Below are 15,861 nucleotides of genomic sequence, written 5' to 3'. Positions count from 1 at the left end.
GTTTTTATGAAAAAAACCAATAAAATAGATAAACCTTGGTTAATCTAATTAAAAAAAGAAAGAAGAAAACCAAATTACTAGTATCAAGAATGAAAAGGGTGAAACTACCACCAAGGGAGAGGAAATTAAAACAATAATTAGGAATTATTTTGCCCAACTACATGCCAACAAATTTGACAATCTTAGTGAAATGGATATATATCTACAAAAATACAAATTGCCCAGATTAACAGAAGAAGAAGTAAAATAGTTAAATAACCCCATCTCAGAAAAAGAAATTGACCAAGCCATTGATGAACTCCCTAAGAAAAAATCTCCAGGACCAGATGGATTTACATGTGAATTCTATCAAACATTTAAAGAACAATTAATTCCAACACTATATAAACTATTTGGTAAAATAGGTAAGGAAGGAATCTTACCAAATTCTTTTTATGATACAAATATGGTGCTGATACCTAAACCAGGAAATTGAGGGGATGCCCATCATTTGGGGAATGGCTGAGCAAGTTGTGCTATATGAATGTAATGGAATACTATGTGCTATAAGAAGTGATGAACAGGCTGACTTCAGAAAAACCTGGAAAGACTTGTATGGTCTGATGCTGAGTGAAGTGAGCAGAAGCAAGAGAATGTTGTACACAATAACAGTCACGTTGTGTGATGACTAATATTGATAAACTTAACCCTTCCTGGCAATACAAGGATATAAGACATCTCCAGAGGCCTTGTGATGGAAAATGCTATCCACACCCAAAGAAAGAACTATGGAAGCTGAATTGCTATCTCCTTTTCTCTTCTGTTGAGTTTTGTTTCCTCTTTCTGATGGTTGCCCCTATTGGTTTTAATTTCTACTTACAACATCACTAATGTGAAAATATGTTTAATATGAATGTAAATGTATAGCCTATATCAGATTGTGCACCATCTTGGGGAGCGTGGTGGGGAGGAAGGGGAAAAAATTTTTAAACTCAAAAGCATATGGAAGTGATTATTGATAAATCAACATAAATTAATAAAAAAATCTTTGCTACACAGAATAAATATAGGCACTGTAAAAATAAACAAAAAATCCAATGAATATTTATTTTTGAGGCTTTTTTTGTATATGTTGTTATAAGCCTAGGCAGGAAGAAAGAGCATATTAAAAAAAATAACTACCTATAAAGGGGATGTAGGTTTCTGAACATGTACTTATTTCCCGTAAAGTCATACTGGGTTCACAAATGGTCAACCAGAGACACTATGTTGTGTTTCAAGGGAGGGAAGACAAAAATCTTTAACTTGCTATTCTTCTCATTGGCCTCAGGACTTTGAGAAAAAAAAGCAGAGTGTCTTGTGGATAGCTTTGTATAAGACTTGGGGTAAAGGTAGGCAAAATAGAGATGTTAGATTTGACTGATTCGCCTTAAAATGGAGAGATTTTTTCGGTGGGGAGATTAGTCATGTAAAGAAAGGAAGGATACAATGCTCTCCCCCTCCTGTATCTCTGCCATCGTAAATGCGATTTTCCAACTGTTAGGTCATTGTCTTTCCTTTCTCTCAAAGTTCAGGAGGGGTCTCATAGTTTTCCTCTATGTTCCAATCTCTGTCTTTGTACCAGGGGACTTATACACATTTTGGTATATAGTCTCCCAAATATCCAGGACTCTCAATTCACCAATTTCAGTTCCATAGCATGCCATACACATAAATCATCATCCTATTGAACTCACTATCACCCATCCCACAGTGATACACCAACCCATAAACTTTCCTCTGGTTTCAATCTCCTCTCTTCCTCTCTTAAAACTATAATGCAGTTTAATTTTATACTGCCTATTCCTCTTGAATAGCTTTCCCCTCCCCTTATTCTATTGGTGCTCATGCCTTGACAATCCCAATGTTGGATTAACTATCTGTTTCTTCCATTCCTACTCATGTGCTGTAAAAAAATGCTGATAGATACCACACAACTTTTTTGATTAGTCCACTCTAAGTGTCAATTTTCTAATCTCAGCTGAATCCTTACCATAAAATAATCTTATTAATCTTTCAGAATTGACTACTATATTCCCGCAATAGTTATTCAAAACATCATCTCTCCTCAAGCTTCACATACAACCACCACTCCTTCTGATAGGAGGACTTTACTTTATTGAGAAAAGAAGACTTTGCCCAAGAGCTCCCTCTTTTCACCTACTTTACATCCTCACATTGCCTTGATCCTACCCCCTTTTTTTCTACTCCTGTGGGTCAGGTGAAAAATGTCCCTTAGCTTCATCAAGGTCAACCTTTATGCTTAGCACCATCCCCTCTTGTTTCCTCTGGTAGCCTAGAACTCAAACCAAGTCCTTCTCTCTCTCTCTAACCTTCAAACTCTTGCCATGTTCTGAATCCATTATTTCTTGCAAATATGTGAAAATATCTCCCATTATCCAAAGTCCTTTATTTGATTGTACTATACCTTTACTATACTATTATTGACCTAATGGCTCTTCTCTTTATAGCTAAACTCCTAGAAAAAGGAAAAAAAAGTTGCATATGCTTCTTGCTTTTATTCCCTTCCCTTCCCTTTCCTTTCTTAATCCCTTTCTGTCTGGATTCTGATAGCACCAATAAACTGAAACTATTCTCACCAAAGTTACCAGTGAATTCTAGATTCTTAATCAAATGACCTTTCTATAATACTTTGCCTTCTTGAATTTACAGCAGTTTTTGATGCTGGTGACTATCTCTTCCTATAAATTTTCCTCTTCTCTGGGTTTTTTTTTTTTAACATTGTTCTACTTTGGTTCTTCTTCAACCAGTCTAATCACTGATTTTAAAACTATCTTACTAGAGTATCCCAAAGGTGTAATAGAGTCAGGATGACCTAAGCATTAAATGTTCAATGTGAACATTTATACTTATTAAACAGGCAAAAGATATAAATCAGGGCTTCTTTTTTTAATTGTCTAGACTTAAGAGAGATGGATAAAATGTTAATAATTCAGCTTTCATTTAAAAGTGATTTGCATAGTATATATATATGTGTGTGTGTGTGTATTTGTATTTTTTAATTTGTTTGTTTGTTTTCTGAGTGCTAGTTGTTAGACACCTTACCAGCTCATCATCGATATGCCCCCAAACTCATATTCATTCAGAATACTCATATCTTTATGCTCTCTCTCTTTGTGACCTTGTTTATTCCCACAGTTCAATTTTCAGCTTCAAGCAAATGACTCTTCTTTCTTTCTTTCTTTCTTTCTATCTATCTATCTATCTATCTATCTATCTATCTATCTATCTATCTACCCATCCATCAATCTATCTATATCTATCCACTCCTAATCTTTCTCTGGAGTTCCATTGGTACATTATTAAATCTCTTTTAGACACTTACAAACAGATGTCTCATAGGTATCTCAAATAATTTGTTTATCTATTTCCCAATCAAATGTTATCTACTTTGTTTCTTTTTGTTTTGTTTACCAAACAAGTGTTGATGTTAATATTTTGATGCATATGAAATCTTTTTTTCTCACTTTGTATTGGGAGACATACCTCAAGAAAAGGATGTTTTAGACATGGATTCAAAATGACAAAGAAAAGGCAGGAAGTTGCCTGGGCATTAACCAATTTCCCTCGAAACGACTTTAAATCAAACCTCAAAATGAATTTTGGAGCAACAGAACCAGGATGGGGTGAAATAATTTTCCAGTTCAAGATAACTTAGAAGGACTGCAAGAAAAGTCTGCCTCATTTGGGTAAAAGAGGAGTGCAGCCCAGAGCAGGTGATGCTCAGGCAAGCCTGCAGTAGGTGCCTAGCCACAGAACAGATCAGCAGCCAAGGATCACTGGTCCTGGTTCAACAGGCCAAAAGAACAGAAGGCCAGTAATGAGACCTTCAGCCTTAAAGCAGTAGGCAAATTGCCAGCCCCAGAGCTCCCCAATGCAACATGTGATCCATCAGTCCTGGATTCCCCACACCAGCACGAAAGCTCCAAGCCTGAGACCCCAGAGAAGCAGGCAAATGACTAGGCCCCTGGCTCTTCCATGTAAGAAATTTGAAACAGTGCCTCTTTTATACCAGAAGCAGAGCCAGAAAAAGCATTAACCATAGAAATCTACTATGGTGACAGGGAAGTTTAAAACACAAACTCAGAAGACAATAATGTCAAAATCCCTACACATGATTCCACAAAGAGAAATATGAATTGGTCTCAGGCTCAAAAAGTCCTGGAAGAGTTCAAAATGGATTTTTTTAAAATAAAATAAGACATGTGGAAGAAAATGGGGTAAATAAATGAGTTATGCAAGAGAATCATTTAAAAGAAACATCAACAGTTTGATAAAGAAAGCATAAAAATACAAAGAAAATGTAAAAAAGTTCACTGAAGAAAATAACTACTGAAAAAGTAGATTTGGCCAAATGGAAAAGGAGGTCCAAAAGCTAACTGAAAAAAATTTCTTAAAAATTAGAACTGGACAAGTGAAAGCTAATGACTCATTGAAACATCAAGAATTGATCAAATAAAATCTAAAGAATGAAAAAAATATAAAATGCCTCATTGGAAAAGCAACTAACCTGGAACATTGATCTGGGAGAGATAATTTAGGACTATTGGACTACCTTAAAGCCATAATCTAAAAAAAAAAAAAACCAAAACCTCTACCAGCATCTTTTAAGAAATTATCAAGAACTTCCCTGATATCCTAGAACCAGAGAATAAAATACAAAAGGAAAGAATCCACCAAATACCTCCTGAAAGAGATACCAAAATGAAACCTCCCATGGATATTATAGCCAAATTCCAGAGTTCCCAGGTCAAGGAGAAAATATTGCAAATAGCCAGAAAGAAACAATTCAAATATGGAAGAGTCACAATCAGGATAACACAAGATTTAGCACCTTCTTTATTAAAGGAGTGGTAGGCTTGGAATATGATATTCTCGAAGGCAAATGAGTTTGGATTGCAAGGAAGAATGAACTTCCCAGTAAAACTGAGCATAATCTCTTATGGGGGGAAATGGTTATTTAATGAAATAGAGGACTTTCAAATATTCTCACCAGAACTGAAAGGAAAATTTAATTTTCAAATACAAGTCTCAAAAGAAGCATAAAAAAGGAAATAAAAATGGGAAAAAAATCACTCAATGAAGTTAAACTGTTTACATCCCTAACTGGGAAGATGATACGTATAACTCTTAAGAAATGTACCTTTATTAAGGCAGTCAGAAGGAGTATGCATTAGAAAAATGTGCATTTATAAGTTGAATTTGATGGAATGATATTAAAAAAATGAGTAAGAAAGAAGATTGCACTGAGAGAAGAGGGAAGAGAGAGGCCTAATAGGGTAAATTATATCAAACAAAGATATGGGAACATTGTTTGAACCTTATACTCATCTATTTTGGCTATAAGAGGGAATAACATACACACTCAGTTGGATATAGAAATCTATCTTACCCTATTGGGAAGTAGGAGGGCAGGGAGGAAACAAGGAGGAAATACTGATAGAAGAGAGGGCAGATTGAGAGACGCAGGAGTCAGGAGCAAAATACTGGTAAAGAGAGATAGGGTGAAAGGAGAGAGAGAGAAAATGATAAATGGGAAAATAGGATGGAAGGAAATATACAGTTAGTAATCATAACTATGAATGTGAACAGGATGAACACTTCCATAAAACAAAAGTGGATAGCAGAGTGAATTAAAAACCAGAATCTTATGATATGTTGTTTCCAAGAAACACATTTTTTTGTTTGTTTGTTTGTTTGTTTTTTTAGGCAATTGGGGTTAAGTGACTTGCCCAGGGTCATACAGCTAGTAAGTGTCAAGTGTTTGGTCTGAGGCCAGATGTGAACTCAGGTTCTCCTGACTCCAGGGTGAGTGCTCTATCCACTGCACCACCTACCCCTTCAAGAAACACATTTGAAGCACACACACACACACACACACACACACACAGAGTAAAGGTAAAAGACTGGAGTTGAATAGATTATACTTCAACTGTGTAAAAAAAGAAAAGCAAAGGTAGCAATTCTGATCTCAGATAAAGTAAAAGCAGAAATATATCTCATTAAAAGAGACAAGGAAGATAACTACATCTTGCCAAAAGATACCATAGACAATGAAGTAATATCAATACTAAACATTAATGCACCAAATGTTATAAGCATATACATTTCTAAAAATGAAATTAAATAAGTTACAGGAGGAAATAGATATTAAAACCATCAAAATGGGGGACCTCAACTTTCCCTTCTCAGAACTAAATAAACCTGATCACCAAATAAACAAGAAAAATTTCAAGAAGGTGAATAGGATTTTAGAAAAGTTAGATCTGACAGCCTTCTGGAGAAAAATGAATAGAGACAGAAAGGAATATACCTTTTTTCAGTTGTAAATAACATCTTAAAAAAACATGCATTAGAACATAAAAATCTCACAATCAAAGGCACAAAGACAAATATTAAATTCATCCTTTTCAGATCATGATGCAATAAAAATTTACATTAAAAAGGGCCATGGAAAAATAGATTAAAAATTCATTGGAAATTAAATATTCTACTCCTAAAGTATGAGTGGGTCAAAGAACAAATCATTGAAACAATTAATGATTTCATTTAAAAGAATGAAAACAATGAAAAAACGTACCAATATTTCTAAGATATAACCAAAGCAGTACTTAGGGAAATTTCTATATCTCAAAATGATTGTATCAATAAAATAGAGAAAGAGAAGTTCAATAAATTGGGCAAGCAATTTAAAAAGGTAGAAAACAAACAAATTAAAAATCCCTACTCAAATACCAAATTGGAAATCCTGAAATCAAAGGAGAGATTAATAAATTTGAAAGTAATAAAACCATTGAACTAATAAGCAAAAGTAAGTCCTGGTTTTATTTTTTAAAATAGATAAACAATTCGTTAATTTGATTTGTTTAAAAAAGGATGGAGGCAAGGTCAAGATGGCAGAGTAAAGGCAAGAACTCTCCTGAGCTTTCCCCAAAACCCTTCCAAATACCTTTAAATAATGATTCTAAACAAATTCTAGAGAGGTAGAACCCACAAAAAGACAGAATGAAACAATTTTCCAACCCAAGACAACTTAGAAGGTTGGAAAGAAAGGTCTGTTGCACCAGGGTGAGAGAGAAGCACAGTACAGCCCAGGCCATTGCAGTTCAGACCAGGCAAGAAAACAAAATGTGGGCCTAGGGCAACTGAATCAGTGGCATCAGTAGCATTTTCCAAATCTCTCAGTCCAGACTGTAAGGGAATCTCACAAGGGGTCAGAAGGAGATTTATAGTTGTGCCTTTGCTGCAACCAGGGGCAGGACTCTGTTGCACTGTCTATAATTGCATCTGGGTCATAGTTCTGGATCTTAGTCCCAGTGTGAGGAAGAGCACTAGCACAGTATAGCTTGTGGCCCCAGGGGAGCAGGGACACTGGTAATGGTTCGAGGGTTGAAAAGAGTGCTTGTGGTCACTCACAAACCAGTGAAGAGTAGTAACCGTGCCTCTCTCTAGATCATAACACTTTGTAAGAGCCAAAAACTTATAGGTCCCTAGAATTACCTCTGAAAACAGCTCCACAAAAAATCTCAAACTTGGGATAGTGCCCCCTCCATTTGAGAATCAGAGTCCCACTTTAGCATAGAGTTAAAAGTTGAGAAATAGCCTGGAAAATGAGCAAATAACAGAAAAAAAATTCTGACCATAGAAAATTACATCCAAAGCCTCTAAGAAAATATGAATTTGTCTCAGAGCATGGAAAAGCTCAAAAAAGATTTTAAAAATCAAGTAAGATCAGTAGAGGAAAAAAAAATCCCTTTTACCATTTTATGCTTCTCTTGAGTCTTCTGTTTGGAAGTCAAATTTTCTATTTAGCTCTGGTCTTTTTCATCAGGAATGCTTGAAAGTCCTCCATTTCATTGAATGTTCATTTCCCCCCCTGAAAGATTTTCTTCAGTTTTGTTGGGTAGGTAATTCTCATTTGTAATACTAGCTCCTTTGCCCTCCAGAATATCATATTCCAAGTCCTCTGATTCTTTGGAGAAGAAGCTGCTAAATCTCGTGTTATCCTGACCATGGCTCCACAATACTTGAATTGTTTCTTTCTGGCTGCTGCAATATTTTCTTCTTGACCTGGGCTCTGAGATTTGGCTATAATATTTCTAGGAATTTTCATTTTGAGATCTCTTTCAAGAGGTGATCAGTAGATTCTTTCAATTTCTATTTTACTCTCTGGTTCTAGAATATCAAGGCAGTTTTCTCGGATAATTTGTTGAAAGATTATATGTTCTTTTTTTTTTTGTTTTTTTACCATGGCTTTCAGGAAGTCCAATAAGTTTTAAATCATCTTTTCTGGATATATTTTTCAGGTCATTTTTTTTTGCATGAGATATTTCACATTGTTTTGTATTTTTTTCATTCTTTTTATTTTGTTTGATTGTTTCTTAACCTTAATCTTCAAGCCGGTTTTTATACAATCCTCTTTCACTTTTAGCAAGTGGCTTCTTAATTCTTCACTTTCTGCCATCAGAGTGGTATCATCTATATATCTGAGATTGTTGATATTTCTCTTGACAACCTCAATTCCAGATTTTGATTCACCCAGTTTGGCATTTTACATGGTGTACTTTGCAAAAAGTTAAATAAATAATGTGATAATATACAGCCTTGTTATCCTCCTTTTTCCATGTTAAATTAATCATTTGTTCCATGTTCAGTTCTAACTGTTGCTTCTTGACCCACATAAAGGTCCTTGGGAGACAAATAAGATGATCTGGTATTCCCATCTCTTTGAGGACTTACCACGATTTGCTGTAATCTATACAAGAGCTTACTATAGTCCATGAAGCAGAAGTAGACATTTTCCTGGAATTCACTTGCTTTTTCCATAATCCAGTGAATGTTGCCAATTTGCTTTCTTAGTTCCTTTGTTTCTTCAAAAACTCTCTTGTTCTTTTGGTAATTACTATGCTCAAAAATTGCTGAAGTCTAGCTTGCAGAATCTTAAGCATACCTTGCTGGTTTGGTCATTTAAACATTCTTTGGCATTGTCCTTCTTTAGGATTGTGACTCAAACTGATCTTTTCTAAAGCAGTGGCTACTGTTGAGTTTTTCAGTTGTGCCAGCAGATTGAGTACAGCAAGAGGTAAGAGAAGGAAATATTCATCTTAGCTAAGTGCTTGAGTAAATTTGTTGAATACCCTTTTTATACTATGGCTAAGTAAAAGTCTTTTTATTGTGTTGAATGACCTTTGAGTGCCTCATTTTTTCCCCAATGTCAAAGTTGATCTAACTGGCCTGAGTCAGGTCCACTATTGGTACAAATGAAAAATTATCTATATCTATATGTATGTATGTATGTACATATATGTATATATATACACACACATATAGTATATATGTTATACACACTTTGTGTGTGTATATATGTGTGTATATATGTAAGAATATATATCATGGCATCATTTTTTAGCATTTTAAATAGCTCTTTTATTTTTGTTTGTTTGTTTGTTTGTTTTTTTGGCTAGGCAATGGGGTTAAGTGACTTGCCCAGGGTCACACAACTAGTGAGTGTTGTGTCTGAGGCCGTATTTGAACTCAGGTCCTCCTGACTCCAGGGTGGTGCTCTATCCACTGTGCCACCTAGCTGCCTCTTAAATAGCTCTTTTAACACAGCCTAAAACCTGTTTAGCATTTTTAACACTTCACTTATATTGAGCTTGAAATTTTATATGTATATATGTATATATATGTGTGTGTGCATATGTACGTACATATATGTGAATATGTATGCATATACATAATATATAATTTGAACAGAATATTGTCATAACTGACAATAAGTGTCATAACTGAAAAAAGAGGGATGTTTATTTATGAAGAAGAGATTCTAAAGGTAAAATTCAAATAGCTAACTCAAGAAAACTGTATAATTGTGAAGTAGTTATGAACCATATTTTTGTGACTAACAATCATTCTAAGACATAAAAATAAGACAAATGTCTTTCAATCACAACCCAAATTCTTTCTCTTTAGTAAACATTTTTAAAGATGAGAGAGAGAGAGAGAGAGATGTTACCCAAAGTTGGAAAAATATTACTTGTATACTCTAATTAAATAGCAAATTAAGTGATAAAAATAAGAAGCCAAAGGACAAAACAGAGTGAAGTATACTGTTATGAAATCCAATCAGATTAGGCAAAATTTAGACCGGAGCAATTTTCTCCCTTTTTCCAAACTTTTGTCTCCCCACTTTTTTGGGGGGATGCTTAGCATTTTATTTTATTTTTATTTTCAAATAATATTTTATTTTTCCCCAATTACACATCAAGACAATTTTTAGCATTCATTTTTGCAAGATTTTGAGTTCCAAATTTTTCTCCCTCCCTTCCCTCCCCTCTTCTGAAAATGGTAGTCAATTTGGTATAGAATGTAAATGTGCTATCATGTAAAACATATTTCCATATTAGTCATTGTTACAAAAGAAGAAAAGGGAAAAATAATAAAAAAGATAAAGTAAGTGAAAAAAAGGGTGATTCAATTTGCATTCAGAATGTATCAGTTCTTTATCTGGATGCGGATAATATCTTGGATCATTGTGTTTCTGAGACGAGATCACTCATTCACAGTTGATCATCACAGAATGTTGCTGATACTGTGTACAATGTTTTCCTGGTTCTGCTCATTTCACTCTGCATCATTCATACAAGTCTTTCTATCTTTTTTTCTGAAATCTGTCTGTTCATCATTTCTTATTGCACAATAGTATTTCATTACATTCATGTCACAGCTTTGAACCCAATACACTGCCTTGTCATACTCCTTTTCCATTTTGTAATACTCTCTATCTCTTGTTTGATCATGAACCTGTAACTCATTTAACATCACCTTTAACAAACTGGATGCTATACCACTTGGTGCATATATGTTTAGTATTGATATTGCCGTTGTCTATGGTACCTTTTAGCAAGATGGAATTTCCTTCCTTATTTTTCTTGACTAAGTCTATTTTTGCTTTTGCTTTGTCTGAGATCAGAATTGGTACCTCTTCTTGGTACATATTCTTCAGCTGAAGCATAATAGATTCAGCTCTAGCCCCTTACCTTTACTTTGTGTGTGTGTGTCTCTCTACTTCAAATATGTTTCTTGTGAATAACTTACTGTAGGATTCTAGTTTTTCATCCACTTTGCTATCTGCTTCCATTTTATGAGAGACTTCATCCCATTCACATTCACAGTTAACTGTTTATTTCCCTCTATCCTATTTTTAACTCCTGTTTGTCCTCTCCTTTCACTCTTTCCCTCCTCACTAGTGTTTTGGTTTTGTCTACCACCTCTCCTGGTCTGCCCCCTCTTCAATCAGTCCCCTCCTCACTTTACTTATTCTTCTCCTTTCTTACTTACCCATTGGATAAGGTAGAATTCTATATTCTGCTGATTGTGTATACTATCCTGTCTTTGAGTCAATATTGATGAGAGCATCCTGTCCAGGTCCTCCTTTTGATCATGGCTTTCAATGATTTTGACATTGTTTTTCCTGGATCTATTTTCCAGATCAGTTTTTTTTCAATTAGCATATTACCTTTTCTTCTGTTTTTTTTATTCTTTTAAATTTGTTTGATTGATTCTTGAGGTCTCCTAAAGTCATTAGCTTCCACATAGCCATTCTAAATTTTGAGGAGTTATTTTCCTCAGTTAGTTTTTGGACTTCCATTTCCATTTGGCCAATTGTACTTTTTAAGGAGTTTTTTTTTTTCAGTAGATTTTTATTTCATTTTTCATTTGGCCAATTCTACTTTTTAAGCAGTTGTTTTATTTTTCCAGGCTGTTGATTCTTTTTTATTTTTTTAATAATTCTTTTGTATCACATTTTTCTTCCCATTTTTTCTTCTACCTCTCATATAATTTTTAAGCTCCTTTATGAGCTCTTCCCTGAGTTCTTTCTGGGCTTGAGACCACTTCCCATTTTGGGGGGGTTGACTGTAAGTATTTTGACATTGTTGTCCTATTCTGAGTTTGTATCTTGATCTTCCTTGTCACCCAAATAACTTTTCCATGGCCAGATTCTTTTTGTTGTTGTTTCTTCATCATTTTTGGCCCTTTTTCTTTCTTTTAAATTTGACCTCTGCTCCCAGGGTGGAAAGGACACTGTCTCAGGCCACTTGTGCCAGGGGCTGAAGACTCTTGCTGTTTATCTGGTGCTACACTGATGTTGACCTAAAGCCCACAGGGAACCCTTGTTTTTGGTGCTGTGCTGAGGAGTTGAGGTGAGGGGTCACTGGAGTTGCTGGAGGCCATAGGGGTCTGGCAGCTTAACTGGTATTGAACTGGGATCCTACTGGTGGTGTCTGGTATGTGCTGAGGCCAATGGGGTGTTTCTGCATTCCCCCAATACTACACTGAAGGAAATAGCAGAGGGGCCCCTGGCACTGTCTGGTGCCTGTTTGCTTAGGCACCTGCACCTGTTCACCCTGGGCTATGCTGAAGTACAAGTAGGTCTCATTGCTGGAAGTTGCCTGTTTGCCTGGGCCTATGCTGAAGTATATGGAGGTCTGTTGCTGGAGGCTGTTGATTTGACCAGAGATATACTGAAGAATTTGCTAGTTTTGGAGCTGGAATCTGTCTCATTGTCTGGCTGTTCTGAGGCACCAGGAGAATTGTGATGTTGTCATTTGCCTGCTCCACTGCAGTAAGGCTCAGGATCTACTGCTGGTTTGTTGAGGTGAGGCTTGCTGCTGGCTTGCTGGGATGCTTCTTGTCCTGGACTGCACTCCACTTTCACATGAGTGAGGCAGAACTTTCCTATCAATCTTAGAAGTTTTTTGAGTTAAAAAAAAGTTTCACCCTCTCTTTTTTGCTGGCTCTGTTGTTCCAGGGTTTGTTTTGGATTTTATGATTGTTTGGAGGTGAATATGGTAGAGTTATGCAATTTGCTGCTTACTCTGCCATATTGGATTCTGGAAGTCCTAGAACAGACCAACTTTAAAGACAATGGATTCTACAACAAATAAAGAACATGATTTTCCTGAGAGTTTTTTCTCCTTTCCTTCAGAATAAATTTTCCACTTGCTTTGTTTTCCTTTATTTGAGTAGTTCTCAGTATTTTCCAATAATTTTTTGAGAAGAAATCAATCAATAAATCTAGCAAATTAATCAGATTTTTCATCTTTATTTGATAATATATGAAACTATCTCATCCTGTTTAAATATCATTTTTTAAAGATATGACCAAAGCTTCATTTGTAGGACTGTTGTGCAAGTCACTACTAGATACATCTGTACCTTAAGGTTTAACATATTTATACTATTTATTTACAGAAGAATGCCTCCCCAGTAGTCAATTTCTTAAATTTTGCCTTAGAAACAATCATTTACCTTTGCTACAGCCTTCACTGGAATTTTAGGTAATATTTCACTCAGCTCCAGTGATGCTTTCTTCTTCATCAAGCAAAGTTTTAGCTTCTCCCCCCACCACCACCTTTTACCACTTTCTAAAGAATGGTACTGCTATGATTTTTACTTTGTGTTTATCTGTGGGTAATTTTGCTCACATTGACTATTGAGTAGTGAAAAGAATATTACAATTCATAATTCTATCATCAAGCTCAAAATTTACAAAATGCTTCACACAAGTGAAAGTATCCTTTAAGTACAAAAGATAATGTAAAAGGGTGTGAGGAAGAAGGAAAGTTGTTTCTCACTTGTAGAAATTTTAGGATCATTGACTCTTCAAATGAAATTGAATCTTGAGAAATAATCTAATCCAATTTGTTCACTAACAAAGTCTATGTATTAATATCTTAAAGAAAAAAAAAAGCAAAATCAACAAAAATTATTTCTTAGATACCACTTTAAATGGTTACAAACTGCTATGAAATGTTTAAATTTTTATGTCTTTATATATTACTATGTACTTCCTTCATAATATAATCAATACAACAAAATTTATTAGGGGACTACAATGCATAAAACAGTGAGACAGAGTGCTGTATAATATAGAGAGAGGACTTTAAAGTCAGAAAGACCTAGGTTCAAATCCTATCTCTGATGCATACTACCTATGGGACTATGGATAATACAATTAAACTCTGATTTTTAAACTTTCATTTCCCCCGGGTTAGTTCCTAGTGATATAGATTGAGAGGTGGAACAGACCCTTAGAATCAAACAATATCAGAGACCAAGAGAGTTAGAGAATACCAAGGATCATGTTTACACTATGGAGAGGGTAAAGCTAGAAAGCTAGACTTCTAAAGGAAGCATAGTACCTAGGGACCTCTAATTGCCAATTGCATGGAATGGTTCCTGATCTTGACTTGTATTATTAAACCCTGTGAGTGTAAGCTTTCTGCTTCTCTAACTACTTGATTTTAACCCTGCCAAAGAGATAATGAAGTGAGACTGTTACAGCGTATTAGCTTAGTGATACTTTGCTTTGTTCTTTATGATTAGTGTTTGTGGGTATGTATATACTCTGGAGCTCTGTACTTAGGCATGTTGTCACAGAAGTATCCTTTCCAAGGGTGCCATTTCTATTGCATACACTATTAATGTGTATTTATTTTCTTTTATTCAACAGTACCATAGGATGGTTACCTAGGATTGCAGGAAAATCACCCTTGTTATTTTAAAGCACTAATGTTTGTATTTTTACTCTATAATTACAGATTTAAAATGAACCCTGGATAACTTTTGAAAGAGAGTGCAAAAAGCTTTGGTTCACAGGAGAGAGGTAATATTCACTCCTGTCCAAGTAGATATTCTGAGGGACACAACTATGATGTTGCCTGTCACATGAGATGGAAAATGTAATTGGTTGATAGATCTGATATGTCTTCATATCTATGTAAGAAGCAAATACTATGGATTTTGAGAGAGACAGTCATATGAAGCAAGTATGAACTTTTGAATGGCTAGTGCGAGCTCTTAGAGTTTCAGACATATAAGGAAAGTTAGGTCCACAACATATCCCTCCATTTCCAGCAATAATAACCCTAGGGATTGCTGAGAATAAGATCTTCCTCTCAGCTGAAAAGCCCATTTGCTCTTGTGTATTGTTTAGTCCATTCTAATATAGGTAAGTACTCTGGTTTCTGTATATTGTTTACACTGATAAAGACTTTTTATTATTCTTTTTTTTTTGGTAAGGCAATTGGGGTTAAGTGACTTGCCCAGGGTCACACAGCTAGTGCCTGTGTCAAATATCTGAGACCAGATTTGAACTTAGTTCCTCCTGACTCCAAGGCCAGAGCTCTATCCACTGCACCACCTACTTGCCCCTGTTTTTACTATTCTTTTTTTCTTTTTTTATTAATAAATTTATTTACTTCCACAAAATTTTGAGTTCCAAATTTTTACCTCATCTCACCCCTCCCCCTACCCCAAGATGGCATGCATTCTGAATACCCCTTCCCCTAGTCTCCCTTCCCTTCTATCTCTCCTCCCCTTCTCTTATCCCCTTCCTCTTCTATTTTCCTGTATGGCATGATAGATTTCTGTACCCCATTTCCTGTATAACTTATTTCCCAGTTCCATGTAAAAACATTTTTTTTAAACATGTGTTTTTAAAACTTTGGGTTCCAAATTTTCTCCCTTCCTCCATCTCCACTCACCCTCATTGAAAAGGCAAGCAACTCAATATAGGTTACACATGTGCAGTTATGCAAAACACTTCCATAGTAGACATGCTGTGAAAAACCAACTCTATTTCCTATAATCCTATGCTGCCTCCCCCATTTATTCTATTCTTTCTTTTGACCCTGGTCCTTCTCCAAAGTATTTGCTTCTGATTACCACCTTTCCCAATCTGCCCTCCTCTCTATCATCCCCCTACTCTCTCGTCCCCTTCCCCCCCTATTTTCCTGTAGGGTAAGACAGATTTCCCCA

At 35.5% G+C, this 15,861-nt stretch overlaps 1 pseudogene; it reads right to left on the bottom strand.

Moving 5' to 3' along the window:
• LOC114024448 overlaps positions 1-15,861 on the bottom strand; it is a 123,813-nt pseudogene that overhangs the window by 97,858 nt on the left and 10,094 nt on the right.

This window comes from Vombatus ursinus, unplaced genomic scaffold (genome assembly GCF_900497805.2).
Source record: "Vombatus ursinus unplaced genomic scaffold, bare-nosed wombat genome assembly UNPS02014821.1, whole genome shotgun sequence".
Lineage (NCBI taxonomy): Eukaryota > Metazoa > Chordata > Mammalia > Diprotodontia > Vombatidae > Vombatus > Vombatus ursinus.
Note: the sequence above shows the minus strand (reverse complement) of the source record. Positions and strands in the feature narration are given on the sequence as shown.